Consider the following 19,570-nt stretch of genomic DNA (forward strand, 5'->3'; position numbering starts at 1 on the left):
AATGGCATTTCAGTGTTGTTTTTAAATTTCATTTTTTTTACTATAAGTGAGGTTGAACATCTTTTCATCAGTTAAGGACCATTTGTTTTTTACTTTCTGCAAATCAGTGTCTTTATATATCTCATGTATTTGTCTTGTTGTTTCTTATGTTTTTAGAAGTTATTTTATGTTAAGATTACTGACTCTTCTGTTGTGTTTTGCAAGTAAGTTACAAACTATTTTGGTACTTGCAAAAATTACAACTTATACATATAAAATACATAAAATTATACATTAAAAATTATATATATAATTTATATCATATAAATATATGATATATATGTATTATATAGATTACATCATGTATAATTATATACATTCATACATTCATAGATCTCAAGCTTTCTCCTATTGAATGTGGATTTTCAAGTCATTATTAATTATTCCCATTTTTAGATCATAAAATAATTACTTCATACTTTATTACTCCATACTCCATTATGTTAGTTGTTATTTTTAACATTTAAATCTTTGATTCATTTTGGATTCTTTTTTGGTATATGGGATAAGAAATAGAACAATTTTCATTTTTTATTTTGTTATCGATATATTCCATTACCATTCATCAAGAAGTTCATCTTTCCCCCACTAGTATGAAATGTTATGGTATTATAAATTCAATTTTTGTATGTAAGTAAGTCTATTATTTGTTCTGTTCACAATGTTTTAATCAAAGAGATTTTAGCTATTTTTGCTTTTTGTTCTTGCAAACGTACTTTATAATTAACTTGTCTGGCTCCAGAGGAAAAAAAAAACATATAAAAATGTTTCCTTTTAATTTGGTCCTATGATATTTATATATTAACTTATAAATAATATATTTTGGTGATGTTGAATGTTCATTCCAGGAATACGATATGTCTTTCTATTTGTCCAACTCTGCTTCAGGAGTGTTTTACAATTTTTCTTAAATTTTGCCTGTTTTAAACTTCTTTATGTTATTGATGGAGTCTTCTCTTTTTAATATATCATTCAGTTCTATTTTAGAGTTAATTATTGTCTATGTTGTAAGGCAGTAGTCCAACTTCATTCTTTTGCATTTAATATCCTAGCATCTTTAGTTGGAAATACTATTATTTCCTCTACTGAATAGTCCTAGCATCCTTGACAACAGTTGAGTCTAAATATGAGTTTACTTCTAAACTCTTCATTTTATTATTTTGATCTGCATGACTATTACTATGCAGTACACATTTACTAACACTGTGTAAATTTTTAAGTCAGGAAGTTTGACTTCTCTAACTTTGTTCTTCATTTTCAAAATTGTTTTGGCTATTCCAGGTCCCTTGTATTTTCATAGCTGTTGCTTTTGAACATATAATTTGAAACCATCCAGTGTTTTAAATTCTAATATTTGCTTTATTAGAATTTTTAATAGTTCCAATTGGTTTCATCAAAGAATTAATTGTGAACTTACCCTCCTCTCTATTTCTTGTAACTCTACCTAATTTTCCCATCTCTCATTTCCATTACTAAAGTTTTGGATCAATGTTAAATAATAGTTGTGATTGCATGAATCCTTGTAACATTCCTGACTTCAATGAAAATTAAAGTCTTACTGTTAATTTTGATGTTGGTTATTAATTTTAGCAAAAATAACAATTTAGCAAATTGTTTCTCATTAATTAAAACCTTGTAATCAGGAATGACTATGAGGGTGTCTCAAATTTCTGAGTCTTAATTTCCCTATGAAACTAGGGAATTGAAACTAGATTGGGTCAGTGTCCAGTCACACAAATGTTGGCTTTAGGGTTCGACACAAACCAGCTTTCCTAACTAACTCTGGAATATTGGACCTGTAATTAATATTTCCAAGCCTAAATTCCTCACTGATGAAAACTTTTGACCGGTCATGCTTACCCTTCAGTGTTTTAGGGATTAAAGCTAATATAAGAAAAGCACCCGGCATATAATAAGCAAGAGACAGTAGCTTTTATTCCTTTTATAACCTATAATGTTATTCTAGCTCTAAAATGCTATGGAGTGCTCTGAACGTCTCTTTTCACACTCCAATATATAAGAAAACTAATTGCCAAATAATTATGCCCTAACTTGGAGCGGAAGTTTAAACCTCGGTAAAGGACAGACTAAGTTATCCCAGTCAGATCCTTGATAGTTTCATTATGGCACACAGATACGCCATACAGCAATAAATATAAGAAAACTCAACAATGGAACTGAGATAAGATTTTGTGTGCTATTCACATAACCCAACATCAAAATGAGTTGACTACTTGACATAGCTTCAGAGAGATCTTAGGAGCTGGAAGGAACTTCTGTGGGTGATGAATTTCATCTCAGACACAAAGTGTCACTATTCATTCTGTGACTTTATTGTGACAAGTCTATCTTTTCATTTGTTAATACCTTCCACCTATCCATCTCTTAAGATAACTAATAATCATTTACCATGAATTTAGTGACCTGTGTACACATCTCATGTCTCTTACCAGACTGAGCTATCCATGGGTCAAGCACCATGTAATATTCAAATCACTATTTGATTCCTGATAAGCACAGAAGAATAAATAAATAGCTCTGTAGTTGAATGGATGAAAGAAAGAACCAATAAATTAACTAATTGATTAGTCAACCACCTTCCTGCTTTTTCCATTCCATTTGCATTCACTAAGTTTAAGTGTAAAGGAAAAAAATTCATGTGCAATCATGTAAATAGTTATCTCAGGAATCACTTATGTTTCCCAGAAAGGTCTTGCTCTAATATAACTGATGTCATTTCTAAGCACCTCATTTATTAATTAGTTTACCTATGTCACTTTGATTATGTTATCTTGAAGAGGTATACAAAGACTGAATATATATATATATATATATATATATATATATATATATATATATATACACACACACACACACATATATACACATACACACACACACACATACACACACACATTTATATACGTATATTTATAAATGCACATGTATTTCTGTTTTTTAGTGTAAATTATATTTTCCTGGAATTTGTAGGTCACTAATCCAACTTGAATAACTAGTTCATGGAAGGAAGAGTACAAGGGACTCCTTCAGTGTCACAGAAGAAAGAATTGTTGGAGACCCACTGCTCATTTTCACTTTTTCTCCCCCAGACACCTGATTACCCTCAAATCCCTCCGCAGTTTCTCCTAAGGCATGTTTGTCAGTGCATTTACAGAGGTTCTAATTAATTCTTTGTAATTGCATAGTGTTTTTTGCCTCTATTTCTCACCGCTGTCCCAGCCTTGGAAACAAGATGTTCCACCTCTGGAGGCTGCCCTGGTAAAAGCCTATTAATAAATAATTAAGTTTGGAGACTCCTGCAGTGGTGAGTCATGGCTGGAGATCATGTAGAAGCTGTCTCCATGGTAACTCACCAACAGGAACTGCACTGCTCTATTTCTCTTTTTGTATGTGTGGAGAGAGTGGAGGCAAAGGCGTAGATTAAAAAGAGATTTGTTTTATGTATGTTTCTTTCTTTTTAATCTTGTTTTGAAAAAAAAATATGCCACTGAATTTAGAATACGAGAAAGACTATGTTTATGGCAAATGAAATGTGACCTTCAGCTAGGTGCAAAACCTTCTCACACCTCTTTTCCTTATCCCAAGCTCATCTGCTCCTTCTTCTGGATCTGTTACTAGCTCCACCCTACCTTACTGGGTGTACTATTCCTTTCCATGAAGCTATTGCCATGTAGTCATTACTGTGCCACTGGCCCCTGCCAAATGCTTCTTCACTCACTTCTCTTCCCATCTCTATTAACTTGATCTTCAGTGTAAACTAAAATCATATAGAATGCAAAGAACATGGATTTTGGAGTAGGGTGGGTCCCCAGCCTCTTCTCCTAACTAGCTATGTGACTTAGAAACGTTATTGGACCTCTCCCCATCTGTTTCCTTGCCCATAATATGCAAATAATAATCCCCCTGCAGGACTGCAGTGCAGTTACAGGAGGCAGCATAAAGTAGGCGATAAAAGCATAGATTTTTACATCAGATTGGATTTGAATCTTCTCTTTGCCTTTTACTCACTTTCTCTTTTAGGGAAAGTTACTTAATTTCCTAAGTCTCAGTTCCTTATCTAAAAAAGCCGATCAAACAATCACAGACAGATTTATTTGAAACATTAACTTACAGGAAGGTATGTGACAGCCTTTTGCAAAGTGTGAATACTTAATATATGTCCATTACAGTTTATTAAAGGATGTAGCATATAGTTGGTGTGTAATAGATGAAGCTATTTTTATGATGAGGAGTTTATTGTGAGACAATGGTGACTTGATATAAGGGTCTGATGGTTGGGGGTCAGCAGCTTGGGCACAATAGGTCGAAAGTCGTTGAACCCTTGTGTTCTTGCCTAGATTGGCACTCGATTCTGCTTCAGATAGAACCTTTGACTTTCTAACCAGTTCTAAGCTCAGACTCCTTCTTTGTATAATCATGACCCAGGCCAATCTTATACCAGAACTGAGGTCATTTGTTCTCAGTATTCTGCATTTTCCTGACTCCTGTGCTCTGTTCTGTGATCCAAGAGGCTGACATTTGCAGACTGTATCTCTTAAGCTTGCTTTCAGGTGGCTTCCAGGTGTATAAAACCAATAAAAGAAACCCAATCAGAGCTGCATAATTATTTCATAGGAGCAAAGAGGATGAGGTCTGGAACCCAGGAGATTCACTGGGCTCTCTGTTGGTACTTCAAAGTTTAATAATAGTAAACTACAGCAACCTAATAAATTCTGAACAACTGAGAACTTAGATCCTTCCATCATTCTCCTTGAGCTGATGGCAGAGGGTAAAGGTAAATAATGGCTGATGTCAGAGGAAAGCTACAATAATTAGCATAGGTCTTGGGACTAGCCATAGAAGTGGTAACTATGGAAACCATGCACATTTCATGTTACTTGATTTTTCCCACCTGTTCTTCCTACCTTAAATAAAATATTCCAGAAGTGTCCATTAAATTTCAGGGAGATATGTGAATGAATTGACATCATTCTATGAAAATATGGTAGCTGGTGAGACTTTTTCTCTCCTCTGTTTTGGGGGCAACTATTTCTTTACCTAATAAAAATCAAGAAAAGATGCTGAATGGCAAAACAGGGAGACTAAAGATGCTCTCCTATACTTATTCCACCTCTCACATCCCAAGTCTCTTCTTTCTCTGACCCACTCTGGAGCCAAGGAAGCCGACCCCTGCATACACCTTGCTGGTAGTTTCAAGTTGGGTTTGGCAATGGGATGCATCAGCAAGAGACTGAAGGGTGAAAGAAGACAAAGGTAGAGGGGAAAGTGCTTGGGCTATCCCTGCCCTGCTCCTTCTATAGCTAAGCATCTGTGCCAGATGCCATGTCCTTCTATGACCACAGCTTTTGTCAGGCCACCTTCTATGCTATGTTTTTAGATGCCACCCCATCTGTATTTGCTCTTACCCTGCCAGTTCCTCTGCATGTGATCCCTTCATTGAAATCTTTCAGCTGAACCAAATTCTGCTTCCTACTGAGGCTGTTACATTGAACCTATTCCTGGACCCCATTCATGCATCAGTGCCTTCCATCTCTGTATTGCCTACACATAGTTGGTTCTCCGTGAAAGTTTCTTAAAATAAAATATTTTGTAGTTAGAGTGACTTAGGGTTATCTAAAAGGATGTCAGCCAGAGGTCAGCTAGAACACGGACATAATTTGGCGTGGCCATAACTCCCATTTGCTAATCATATCTGTAGGTAAGTACAAATATCTTAGTCTTTTTCATCTTTGAACGTCACTGATCATTTGATTTTAAGAAAAATCAAACACAGAGTGTTTCATCACTGTTGAGAACTATTCAAATTTTCTTCTTCAAATTGACTTGACATCTGTGGTTACCACCGTAGACAACGGTTAGTGGTGCCTTAGGAAGCAGACTGCAAGAGAAGTCTAAAATAAGAAATAATTGCCTATTTATTTTGAAAAGTTTCTAAGCCAGGAAGAGTGGAAATAGTGTCTCAAGATTCCCTGGAATCGCTGGCCCCCTAAGCAATGAGAATTGCTAACATAGAACAATCCTAGAATCAACTCAGCAGGCTCCTCACAAACAAGTTCTCTGCAAGCTGTTCTCTCTTATTCCTTCTATGAGACATGGTTTTTGCAGCCACAGTTAATGTTCTATTCTGCCCTCTAGACATCACTTCCATCTTATCTGTGTCATATTAGTGCCTGTGAATCCTACAGGAGGGGACAACTTAAAAAAATATATATATATATAAAACAAACTGCCATAAAATCCCTACTTTTTTTTTCTTTTAATCTCCAAGAATATTTCATTTCCTGCTTTGGGAAGCAACCTCATGTCTCTTCCTGCTATCTGGACTTTTTAGTTTATCACTTCAGTCTTGGAAACTTATCAAGTCCTTGTGTTCTCTGCTGGGCAGAGTTTTAATCCGAGTGATCTATTTCTTTATTCCACACATATGCAGTCCTGTCTAATGCATTCTCCCATCTTGGCATTATCTATGATTTCTGAGCTCTTCTATTGGTTTTACATCCCTGTTAGCCACCGTGTAGTTTATAAACAGCTTGACTGAGGGGTTTCACTTAGAGTAATGAGGGTTCACCCCAAATGAATGCTTAGAAGCAGCAGATGAAATTTTAGTTCTTTGAAATGCAATGGATGTAAATCAGATTAATTGTCTCACTGACTCTGGGAACATCCAGGGATCTCATTTCCTGCCTAAGTCATTGGAGCTTTCACGTTAACTTTTGGCAGATAACGTGGTTGGGACCAGTCATTCATCACCAATAACTGCTCTGAAAACACATCAGGTTAAAAACTGTGACAGGTAGATTGGCCTCTGCTTTCCAGCAAATCAAATTCCAGTAACCCAGCCCCTTTGTCCTTTTACTTTCTCCCCCTATACCAGAAAGGTTTCCACATGTGAGCATGGGGTATGCAACAGGTTCTTTCTCTTCTGCCATTACTATAAGAAAGAAACAAGACCACGTACCTACAGGGTTCTCTCTTAAACAATGTATGATTTGATGAAAAGAATGTCATGCTAGGCCATCATTTTTTACTTATCCTAAGGTTTATGGAACCCACGTCAAGCAGAGACAGGCATTATGGTAGTTTTGTGATTAAAAGCATGGAAAACAAAGGTCTGTATAAATATGTGTATATTCATGTTTACAGCAGCTTTAATTAGAATAGCCAAAGGCTGGAAACATCCATGTGCCCATCAACAGGTGAACGGATAAACCAAGTGTGGTTGTATCTATATGATAAAACACTGCTAAACAATGAAAAAGAATATACTACAGATACATTGTGAATGTACCCTGAAGTAATTATGCTAAATAAAAGAAATCAGATAAAAAGGTACATACTGTATGATTCCATTTATACAAAATTCCAGAAAATGTCAATGAATCTATACAGTCGGAAAGTAGAATAGTGGTTTCCTGGGATAGGCAAGTAGAAGAGATGACAAAGGAGCATGGGGGTTGTTGGTATGTATTCATCATCTCATTTGTAGTGATGGTCTCACAAGTATGTATGTATGTCAAATGAATGGAGAAAGAAAATGTGGTACATATCTACAATGAAGTACTATTCAGCCATAAAAAAAATGATATCCTATCATCTACAACAACATGGATGGAACTGGAGGTCATTAAGTGAAATAAGCCAGGCATAGAAAGACAAACATCACATGTTCTCACTTATTTGTGGGATCTAACGATCAAAACAGTTGTACTCATGGATATAGAGAGCAGAAGGATGATTACCAGAGCCTGGGAAGGGTAGTGAGGGGCTGGGATGGTGGTGGCAGGGATGGTTAATGGTTACAAAAAAACAGAATGAATAAGACCTACTATTTGATAACACAATAAGGTGACTATAGTCCATAGTAACTTAATTGTACATTTAAAAATAACTAAAATTGGATTGTAACACAAAGGATAAATGCTTTAGGTGATGTGTAACTCATTCGGGAAGACATGGTTATTTCACATTGCATGCCTGTATCAAAACAGCTCATGTACCCCAAAAATATATACACCTACGATGTACCCACAAAAATTAAAAATTTTTAAAAAACAGAAAATTCATCAAACTGTACACTTTTAAAAGTCAGTTTATTGAATGTCAGTTATGTCTCAGTAAAAAATAAAATTTATAGAAAACCCCAGGGATCTGGAGTCGGACTGCCTGGGATCAAATCTTGGTTCCAACACTCCTATACTGTGTGATGCTCTCAACTTACCGAAATTCTTTATGTGTCTGTTTCCTCCATTGTGAAAAGTGAATGATATTAACCTAATTCTTCTGTTTTTGTGTGTTGAATTTGTTGATCATGTGAAGCACTTAAAATAATGTCTAGCACATAACGAGTCCTCAGTAGTGTTATTTTCATGTTGATGGTGTGTCTGGCACAGCGTCTTACAATTTACAGATGTTATCTCATTTAACCCCCAAATAATCCACTGACATGCTCATGCTCATTACACAGAGCCAGAATCTGAAGTCTCATGTCAGGTGGCGATGACAAAGCTGTAATTACTTTTCTCGCCTGTATGACTCCAAATCCCTCATGTTGTCTTTCCAATAAGCCACAAGTCCAGCCCACGGCCCAGAATGATGTTTGTAATGTACTTTCTGCATCTTTGACATACCCTTAGGAAAATGGAGAAAGAAACTGGAGACGCTGATGGCCCTGCTCAGCATTCCCTCTTGTGGGAGCTGTACATTTCTGGGTGGTCTGGCCACAGGGTTGCCTGGCCTTGGTGGTAGGTACCTCCAACTAAACTCTCTGCAGATTTATTGAGGGAACGGAATCCTATATGTAAGATTAATCTTCAAATAGGTCTTTCTTTCTCTCCTTCCTTCTCCTTTCTTCCTTCCTTTCCTTTCCTTTCAGTCTTTCTCTTTTCTTCTTTTAGATAAATGAGTACACAGATGAACAAATATAGTGTGAGGCAAGAGTCTACATGAACCAGGGAACATAGAGCCCAGATCAGGGGTATTTCGCATCCAGCAGCCTGCAGTTCATCAACCTTGCCCTCTACATTTATGTCTCAGACCTGCTCGCAGGAGGAGGTAACATGATTAGAGTGGGAAGAGCACTGGACAAAGAAGGAGGGCAGCTAGAGACAGGTTCACATGACATCACTTTTATCCTCCCAACCCTGGATAAGTTCACTACATTTCTCTGAGTCTCAGAATTTTCTGTAAAACAGAAATAATAACCCTGCTTTGAACAGCACTTTCTAGTTTCATACAGTATGTTTGCATGCCTTGTTGCTTCTGTTTCTTGTAACAGGATAAGAATTACTGTGTTCAGTAATGGAAATGGAAGTTCTGAGAGTTTAAATTTTGCCTTTTAAAGCTAGTTAGTGGTAAAACATTGATTAAAATTCAGCATGCAAGGCCACCTACCTTACAGAACTGACGTAAGAATCAAGAAGAACATCAAATAATGAGAACATTCTGTAAGTTGCAAATCATTCATTAGTATAAAGATTTGGGGAGTTGCTGAGACACATCACAGAGGCCACTGGCTTTGGAATTGGGCTTCTCAATTTCTGGATCCAGTTCTGTCACCAGATAACTGGGTGGTTTTGAAAAGTTGTAAAACTTGTATGGGACTACGTTTCCTCATTTGTAGAATAAAATGATTTGATTTTTTTTTTCTGGGTGATTACTAATAGCTAATGATTTTTCTAAAGAATAAAAATCTTTTCTTATGGTCATTTGAACAGCCTCTGTCCCATTAAATTCAGTAGAACCCTTCTAAAAGTGGTTTGGAATAGAAAAAAAAAAGAAAGAAAAGAAAAGAAAAATAACAATGTGGGGGTTAGGAGGTGAACACTCAGAGAAGGGGTCTTGGAAGATATTAGGCCCACATAATAACTCATCATGTTTCAAGACTTCATTTTCTTTTTCATGCTGAATAACCATAATTACTGTGAGCGCTCTTCACAATTTTTTTTCACAGCTTTAATGTTCCCATTGCTTTGTTCTAGATGTTCTCAAACTTTCTAAAGTGGGCTCTTTCCATAAAAAAAGAAAAAGCTGAAGATGATGATTTGTCCTTCAAGGATAATTTGTCCACTCAGAGTTTTATCTAAAAAACTCTGGGAAGTTGGTCTGAGATGGCAATCCAGTTAATATGATTACTGTAAATGGACAAACCAAAAATTCAACCAGATGGTTTGTAGTCTAAGTAATTTAATTTCCCCATTTATTTATACAACTGAAATAATTTACAGTTTTCCAACTAGGTCCTTGCTAGAGTTCTTCATCCCTGGGGTCAAGGGGTGGAGAGAACCCATCACTCTTTAGATTTACTTGAAAGCATTTTAATACTTATTAGAACATCATCACATCAGTATTATCATACAACTGGTATCCAGAGATTACGGCCTACACGACAAACCAGCTCACCACCTGATTTTGTCAGTAAAATTGTACTGGAACACACTCTTGTGTGTGTGTTGTCTATAGCAGCATTTGCACCATAATGGAAGAGTGGAAAAGTTACAATTAACACCATGTGACCCACAGGCCTATGGTATTTCTAACTGTATCTTTATAGGAAGCAATTGCCAACCCCAGTCCTAGATGATAGGGGAATTATTCTGGTTCTCAACTTTAAATGTAAACACTACAGGTTTAAAGGAATGGAAAAATATGGTTTGGTTCATTCTTACTTTTTACTTAGTTCAGGACACTTTTTTTTTAAGTCAATCTGGACCAAGTGAATTCCAGGTACATAATAAAATCACCTTGAACCCAGCAAAATAACTGATCACCTGAGATTTCTAGAGTATGGCTCTGTATTTGCCAGTTGCTTTTGCCTCTATGGTCATCGAATTCTCACCAAAATACTAACAGACATCAAATAACAAGAAGCTATTTCAAATCTAATTTGCTTTTTTGCAAATGAGATTAAACGAGGATCGGAGAAAGTGAATGACAACTGATAGCATTCTGATAGCAGTAACCTTTCTGCACCAAGGCGCTTTAACTTACTGTTTCATTCAATCCTCACAATAACATTACACAGCAAGAATTATTGTGCTTATTAGGCAGATAAATTAAGGACTTGAAAAAATCAGGAGAGTTGCTGACAGTCCAATACTTATAAAATTAGCATATTTGTACTAAGTCAATGAGTCAAGTGCTGTTTTTGTTGTTGTTGTTGTTGTTATTTGAGATGGAGTCTCACTCTGTCACCCAGGCTGGAGCGCAGTGGCTTGATCTTGGCTCACTGCTACCTCTGCCTTCTGGGTTCAAGCAATTCTTGTGCCTCAGCCTCCCAAGTAACTGAGATTACAGGTGCATGCCACCATGCCAAACTAATTGTATTTTTAGTAGAAATGGGCTTTCATCATGTTAGCCAGGCTGCTCATGAACTCCTGATCTCAAATGATCTACTCACTTTGGCCTCCCAATTTGCTGTGATTACAGGCATGAACCATTGTGCCCAGCCAAGTGCTAAGTTTTAAAAATTTTTCTTTGGAGTTAGGGGTCTCGCTATAGTGTCCAGGCTAGAGTTCAGTAGCTACTCATAGGCATGATCATAGCACACTATAGTCTCCAATTTCTGGCCTCAAGCAACCCTTCAATCTCAGCCTCCCAAGTAGCTGCAGCTACAGGTTGAAGCCACTGTGCCAGGCCAACCACTAATTTTGTGGTATGGTCGAGTTTGTTTTTAGATCAAAAGACCAGAGATACTTATTTTTTCCCACATATGCAGAATTTAAAGGAGACATAGAATGCAAATGGCACATGAGGCCATACCTGACACACCTCTAAGTACCTCTTAGGAGGCCACCTGGAGGACTGAGGGTCAATGCTGGGCTAAATGACAAAAAACTGTTATTTGGTAGTGCTCAAAGGCACGTTCCAGGGGCTTGAAGTCTCCCTCTTACCTGTTCTAAACTCCTTCATGCAGCTGAGGGAACTGACTCTCTACATTTAGAATTATAGGGTGGGAAGAACACTCTTACCAGTAGGCAACTGACAATGACCTACAGGACCCTATCAAAGAGAACCTCCTAACACCAAGCAATGTATTTATTGTGGGTGACTGACCATCTTCATTGTCAGGAAGCATGAACAGCAGAAACTGTTGTTTTCTCGGTAGAGACCACTTACTCTACCCTGTGGGCCACTCTCTCATACTCACTTGAGGAGAAATCGGTCAGCAGGATTGAGAATCCTTCATTCCTTAAGGTCATAGTCATGTAACTGACAAAACATAAAACCTAATATTAGAATGAAACCATTTTTAACGTCATTACACATGTGATCTAGCCAACAGACTAAGTAAGGGCTGATAAAGCCTGAGTCAAAAATAGATCTATGGAATCTAGGGAGTTGCAGGAAAGAACAGACTGAGAAAGCAATTATATGTTTTCTAAATGGTGTGCAAAGGAAAGGAATAAATCAAAGTTAATTATGACATACATTCTCAAGATAAACAGGCTTTGAAAGGTCACTGCGAGAATCCAGGAAACTGAATACCATTAGGAAAAACAAATGCAAAGTTTTGATTATTTTAACAAGCTATTTTAATATACTTGACAAAGTAGAAATTAATCCCTATCTGCAGGCAGCCCCAAACCCTAATGAAAAATCCTGGCTGAATAGAGATGAAAAGGGTATCTGACCCTAAAGAGATGCCCTCTGTCCATAAGAGGAAGCCATTATACAGAAGGTTGACAAGTAGTTCATTAAAAACTACAATGGTAGTGAGATATAGCTGAGATAAAGAACCATTTAAGTAAAATATATAGAAACCATCAACTCCTAATATCTTAATCTCAGTTAAAAAAAAAAATTATGTGGTTGAAGCCTTATCAGTGGTACAAATTTTATTCAACCTTAGGGGATGTGTAAGAAGTGATGATGCATGCCCCACTTCGGGAAGGAAAACAAGTGTGGCCTTTCCATCTCTATTTCCTCAAATGTGCCCCAGTTATTGTATCAGGATCCCTGAATATTTTTCTAATGGCTTAATTCTCCCAGGATGCACTATTTGCATTTTTCCAGGCTGTTTTCTTCTTCCTATTTTCTTACCATGTTGTAAACCCTCCAGGTTCACTCCACTAATCAAATCAGCATCCTTGTCAAATTTAATTAATAAGCTGTGTGCTTCCCCTTTCACATCATTAGGAAAGATGCTGAATAAGACAGGGTCCATGTCATCATCCTCCCAAAGGCCTGTCATTTCTAGTACCTTCCCTTTGCACGCAGCCAGCCAGTTCTCCACTGCTGCAAATGCTCACTTTTAAGACGATTTAAATGCCCTGATGGGCTATCATTTTGTGAAGTGCTCTGTGCAATGTGTTAATCAAGTCAAGACCAGGGACATTCACTGTATTCTATTTGTCCACTCATTTGCTAATTAAAGCCAATAATGAAGTCAAAATTTGTCTGGCAAGATTTCCTTCATTATTAGTGCTACAATTAGATTTGTATTTCTTGTTCTTCTCATTTAGATGTTTACATACACACACACACACACACACATTGTTAAAATGTTAAAATCTGGGCATTTTCTACTTTACTGTTAAGAAAATCGAGTTCAATTTTGAGCCTACTAATTATAGATATTTATTCTGAAAGAATTACCTAGCAGTCCAATGATTAACGTCTTACTTTTTTAATTCCAAGGGCAGTCAAAGCAGATCCTGGAGTTTTGGCCAGAGATGGGCTCTGGGTTGGGTTTTATAGGACTGGGTTAGGAACAGAGGATTCCTACTGAATACAACTCCAGTTGCCAAGGACAATCTAGCAACCCAAAGTCCACTGTGAAAAGCTGGAGTTTAAACAAAAGGGTAACAAAAATCTATCAAATCCAGAAGTGAGAAGCAAGAATAAAAGAGGCCTTTACAGAGGCCAACTAGTGATTAGAAATGGAATCCAAATAAGAGATCACAAAGGTACTGAGTGAGAATGTTAAGATAATTTCCTTGAGCACTGGAACAGAACACTAAATTATTTTGAGAGATTCTGACTTAGCAGCTGGAGCTTGCTGACGAAATTAAAGGGTGGATAGAAACCACCAAACATTATCATCATCATCACCAACCCAGGAGGCAAGTATTTTTATTATAGAATGTGAGAATTTAGAACAGGAAGGGCTCTTGAAATAATCAACATCTCCTTTGGGTTCCAATCCTCCTGCATCTCATATGCTTCATTTTGCATTCACAGTGAAAGTGCTCCAGATGGAGACAATGACACTGGGGGATGTTCAGAGAAGTTTGGCACAGTTACAGCACAGAAGGGAGGTCCAAACTGATGGAGCACATTATGCAAGGAGGGTGTCAAAGAGCTGAGACTTGAAGAGGGTAACAAGGGCCAAAGAGGCAAGACCTTGTTCAATGTGTGAGGAGATTTTGACAGTATCCTAAGAACAACTGGAAGTCACTGAGGGTTTCAAGCAAGGCAATGACATAATTTTCTCTGCAGTTTGGAAAGCTAAGTCTGGAGGCAAGCTGCACATTGAGCGTGCAGTTGTAAGACTAGAGTCGGGAAACCCAAGAGGGATCTGTTGTAGGAGTTCTGGACAAAGTCAAACATGGCCTGAAATGAGTGATGGTAAGAAAAAAACATGGTTACTTCCGACAGTGTCAGAAAGTGCACTAGACATAGAGGATAGATTAGAGTGAGATGTCTAAGGCTACCCCCAGGTGTTCCACTTGAGCAATCAGGGCTGGTTCTACCATTTACTACATAGGGTATAACTGAGGAAAGTGGGTATGGGGGAAAGATAAATAAATTGGATAACAAATATAACAATAACCACATTTATTGAGGTTTATCTCTTTGTTGGTCACTTAGGTGTTTCCAAATATTAATCTCATGGGATTTTCACACTGCAACTATGAGGTGGGGGAAAAATAAATGAAGACACACAGTTGATCAGGCATAGAGCCAGATTCTAAACCAAGCAGTCTGGTTGCAGAGCCTGGAGTTGGGCGGAGTCTACAACATGTCTAGATGGAAGAGCCTCACAGGTCTCAATCTTAGAGAGGTCTAGACCAGTAGTTCTCAGTGTTTATAGTTTGAAGGGATTGATCCAAACAAACAAACAAACAAACAAAAATGACCAGATATTTTATTTCTGAACTTTAACCATTATTTATTTAAACCTTCCATATGACAAGTTATAGGCACAGGAAAGAGCATTTGCTCCAATTTCTACCTCCTTAGTCATGTATTTCTCCCTACAGCTCACTGCTCCCTCCTGCCCCAATGAATAGTATCAGACAATTGGGAAAACACATGATGATCTTCTTTTTATCTCTGAGCCTTGAAATGGTACTCCTCTTTCCTTAATCTTGGGTACATATGAGAATCACTCACATAGGATTTGAAAATGCAGATGCTTAGGTCCCACTCCAGACCTACTACATATGAATTACTGGGTTTTTATTGCTGCTGTTGCTGCTGCTGTTTATAGTTTAAGAAGTATTTCAAGTGTGTAGCTGTGCAGTCAAGACTCACTGTCCCATAGACTAAAAACTCCTCTACAAGTGAAAGTACTAAAGACTAAAGTACTAAAGAATAAAACTAAATAAATTTTTTTAAAAAAGCGTGATTTGAAAGAGTCTTCGATGAAATAGAACCCTCATTATTTTACTTTTTATTTTAGGTTTAGGGGCACACGTGCATGTTTGTCATATAGGTAAATTGCATGTCCTGGGGGTCTGGTGTGCTGGTGATTTTGTCACGTAGATAGTAAGCATAATACTCAATGGGTAGTTTTTCGATCCTCACCCTCCTCCCACTCTCCACCCACAAGTAGGTCCCAGTGTCTGTTGCTCCCTTATTTGTGTCCATCTGTACTCAATCTTTAGTTCCCACTTTTATGTGTTTAGCTGTGGCCCCACCCGAATCCTCATCTTGAATTGTAGTTCCCATTATCCCCACATGTCATGGGAGGGAGTTGGTGGGAGGTAATTGAATCATGGAGACTATTACCTCCATGTTGTTCTCATGATAGTAAGTGAGCTCTCCTAAGATCTGATGGTTTTATAAGGGATTTTCTTCCCCTTCACTCTGCACTTTTCCTTGCTGCCACCATGTGAAGAAGGACATGTTTGCCTCCCCTTCTGCCATGATTGTAAGTTGCCTGAGGCCTCCCCAGCCCTGCAGAACTGTGAGTCAATAAAACCTCTTTCCTTTATAAATTACCCAGTCTCAGATATTTCTTCATAGCAGCGTGAGTACAGACTAATACAGGAATGATATGGTTTGACTGTGTCCCAACCTAAATCTCATCTTGAATTGTGGTTCCCATAATCCCCACATGTCGTGGTGGACGGTGGGGTGGGGAAACCCAGTGAAAGGTAAATGAATCATGGAAGCAGTTACCTCCATGCTGTTCTCATGACAGTGAGTGAGTTCTCATGACATTTGATAGTTTTATAAGGGGCATTTCCCCTACTTCGCTCTGCAATTCTCCTTGCTGCCACCATGTGAAGAAGGACATGCTTGCTTTCCCTTCCACCATGATTGTAAGTTTCCTGAAGCTTCCCAGTTATGCTGACCTATGAGTCAATTAAACCTCTTTCCTTTATAAATTACCCTGTCTTGGGTATGTCTGTATTAGCAGCATGAGAACAGAATAATGCATCCACTTATAAGTGAGAACATGCAGTATTTGGCTTTCTGCCCTGTGTTAGTCCACTTAAGATAATAGCCTCTAGCTCCATCCATGTTACTGCAAAAGACATGATCTCATTCTTTTTTATGACTGTGTAGTATTCCATGGTGTATACATACCACATTTTCCTTATCTAGTCTACCACTGATGCGCATTTAGGTTGATTTCATGTCTTCACTACTGTGAATAGTGCTACAATAAACATAAGCACATGTGTGTCTTTATGGTAGAATGATTTCTGTCACTTTGGATATATACCTAGTAATGGGGTTGCTGGGTCAATTGGTAGTTCTGTTGTAAGTTCTTTGAGAAATCGTCAAACTGCTTTGCACAATGGCTGAACTCATTTACCTTCTCACTAGCAGTATATAAGTGTTCCCTTTTCTCCACAACCTCTCCAGTATCTGTTATTTTTAAACTTTTGCTGCTGTTCTTCCTAGTTTATGAAGTATTTGAAGTATGCAGCTACAGTCAAGACTCGTTGTTTCAGAAACTGAAAATACCTCTGAAAGTGTAAATTCTAAAGAGAGAGAGAGAGAGAGAGAGAGAGCCAAACCACCAGGATCCGTTAGATTCCTAGAAGAAGTAGAACCTTCATTATTTAACATAGTTTATATTCCAGGCACTAAATGACATGCTTTGCATATCTTAATTAATTTCACCTTAAACAAGAAAGTAGCTTCAATAATTAGCATTTTATTAATGGGGAAACAGAGTCACAATGAGATTAGAATTAGTTCCCATGGTGATATAATGGTAGACCCAGTCTAACTGCACTTTTTTACTACAGTAATTTTACAAAGATGCTGTCTCTCTCCTGCACCAATACCAGCTCAAATGCTTTTTTATTCTTATCAAAATGCTCTATGGTTCAAGATAAATTGGTAGTACATTGGGAGTGAGAAGAATGAAGAAACTAAGGCAGATCAGATAGAAAGACCAGTCTTATAGAAGTCCATTGAGAAAAGTACCAACTGAAAATTCTGTCACCCACAAGTGCATCAGAATGCGGCTCTCAGGGATAGCTATGCCTAATCCACCCTTATCTGAAACAAAAAGCCAAATTATTGTTTCTGTGTTCAAGAGAAAGCTGTGTGTATAAGGTGCAGTCTTGGGGAGCAAAGCAGAGAGCTGAGTTCATATAGGATTGGGGGAAGTATGGAGTTTCTGGACTGGAGGACTTTAACAAGCAATTTGTGTGTAGGGATTGGTTGAACTTTAGCTGCAGAAGTTTAGGTACTCAAGTGAGGCTGGTTCTGATTGGCTGACTTCAGAAAGGCAGTCACTAGAATGAGGATGTTGCCAATTGACTGATTTCAGAAACATGGTGTTGTCACTGATTGGCTTAGCCTTCAGAAGTTGGATTACTTGAGCTAGTTGTCACTGATCAATGAAGCATATTTAAGACCAGCTCTTATAGTTATTTTTGCCTTGGTGACAGAGGAAATTTTCCTAGGAGGATAGAAATTTTTATTTTCAAGAGTTGGTCAGAACATGCTGCTCCAAGATCCTCTGGTTAGGAGGCATGGCAAGGCAACTGGACCCTTAATTGACATTTATCGGGACTGAGTTACAACTAAGAAAGTATTGGTAGACTTAAAGTGCACCCCGAATGATCATCTCTAATCAGTATTTCCCTTAAGAGAATTATTAGCCTATGGATTCCAGTTGAGTATTTACAAAAACTAAAGCTAACTTAAAAAAATCCAATTGAATCTGCCTGACTCTTTAAAGTCTTACGTTCTGTATTTATATTCTTTAAACACTTAAGGGCTCTTTGCTGTTGCTGTGCTTAACTGTTTTAATAATGTGATCAGTTTTGGTTATAAAAGAAGATTATCAAGTGTGAAAGCCTGCTAATGTCAGCCAGTTAGTATACCTAGGGTGAAAGCCTAGCTGTGTGCATTATGAAGTCATAGCCAAACCTCCATTAGTCACCTGATGGCTGTCTTCAGTAAACTACCTATGTGGAATTAAAACTCTCATGAGTGTGCTACTGTCATAATTAAGCTTAACCTCCATTATGACCATACCATCACAGAATCCTTCTCCATCCAATAAACTTCTCCCATACCCTTACACTCCATTTCCCCAACAAAAGAGAATAACCATTTCTGAGTGATATTGATTTTTTTACATCATGGGTAGTGAAGACAAATAGCCCTGGTATACATTTGGTTTTGCTACTTCTACATAGTACTTAAACAACTGGCCTTGTTCTTTAATTCAGTGAAAACCAAATATCAGACCTACTTTCATAGGATTGTATGTATCATATAAACAGTTTAATTTTTTACATTTTATTTTATTTTAAACTTTTCAGCTGGCTGCTTCTTGTTAATGCAAAGATGCAAACTTTATTAGTCTTCATTTGTTCCAATTGAGTTACAGTCTGAGACTATCTGAATGACTCCAATAATCTGAATATTTTTTCAGTCAATTCAGTTATTTCTGTCATGAGGCCAGCCAGGCGCTAAACTGTCTGATAACCATTCAGCTCCTTTCAGTCACTAGGCTGATGCCATTAAGATTGCCTTGGCTGTTTGAATGAAATCTCACCATGCATTCTGAAGCATCCATTTGCAATATGATGATAAGGTATTGGATAACATGGTTCTCTCCCTCAGTTTCTCCTTTTATACAATTATGACATGAATCTCAGGGCTGTAGGAGTTTTTACAAATGAAATTACACAAAGCACTTGTCTTAGTGTATTTGGGCTGCTGTAACAAAAATACCATAGACTGGGTAATTTATAAACAACATAAATGTATTGCTCACAGTTCTGGAAGATGGAAAGTCCCAGAACAAGGCACCAGTAGATTCAATGTGTGTTGAGGACTCCCTCTCTGCTGTGAACATGGTGCCTTCTAG

This window comes from Rhinopithecus roxellana, chromosome 5 (assembly GCF_007565055.1).
Source record: "Rhinopithecus roxellana isolate Shanxi Qingling chromosome 5, ASM756505v1, whole genome shotgun sequence".
Lineage (NCBI taxonomy): Eukaryota > Metazoa > Chordata > Mammalia > Primates > Cercopithecidae > Rhinopithecus > Rhinopithecus roxellana.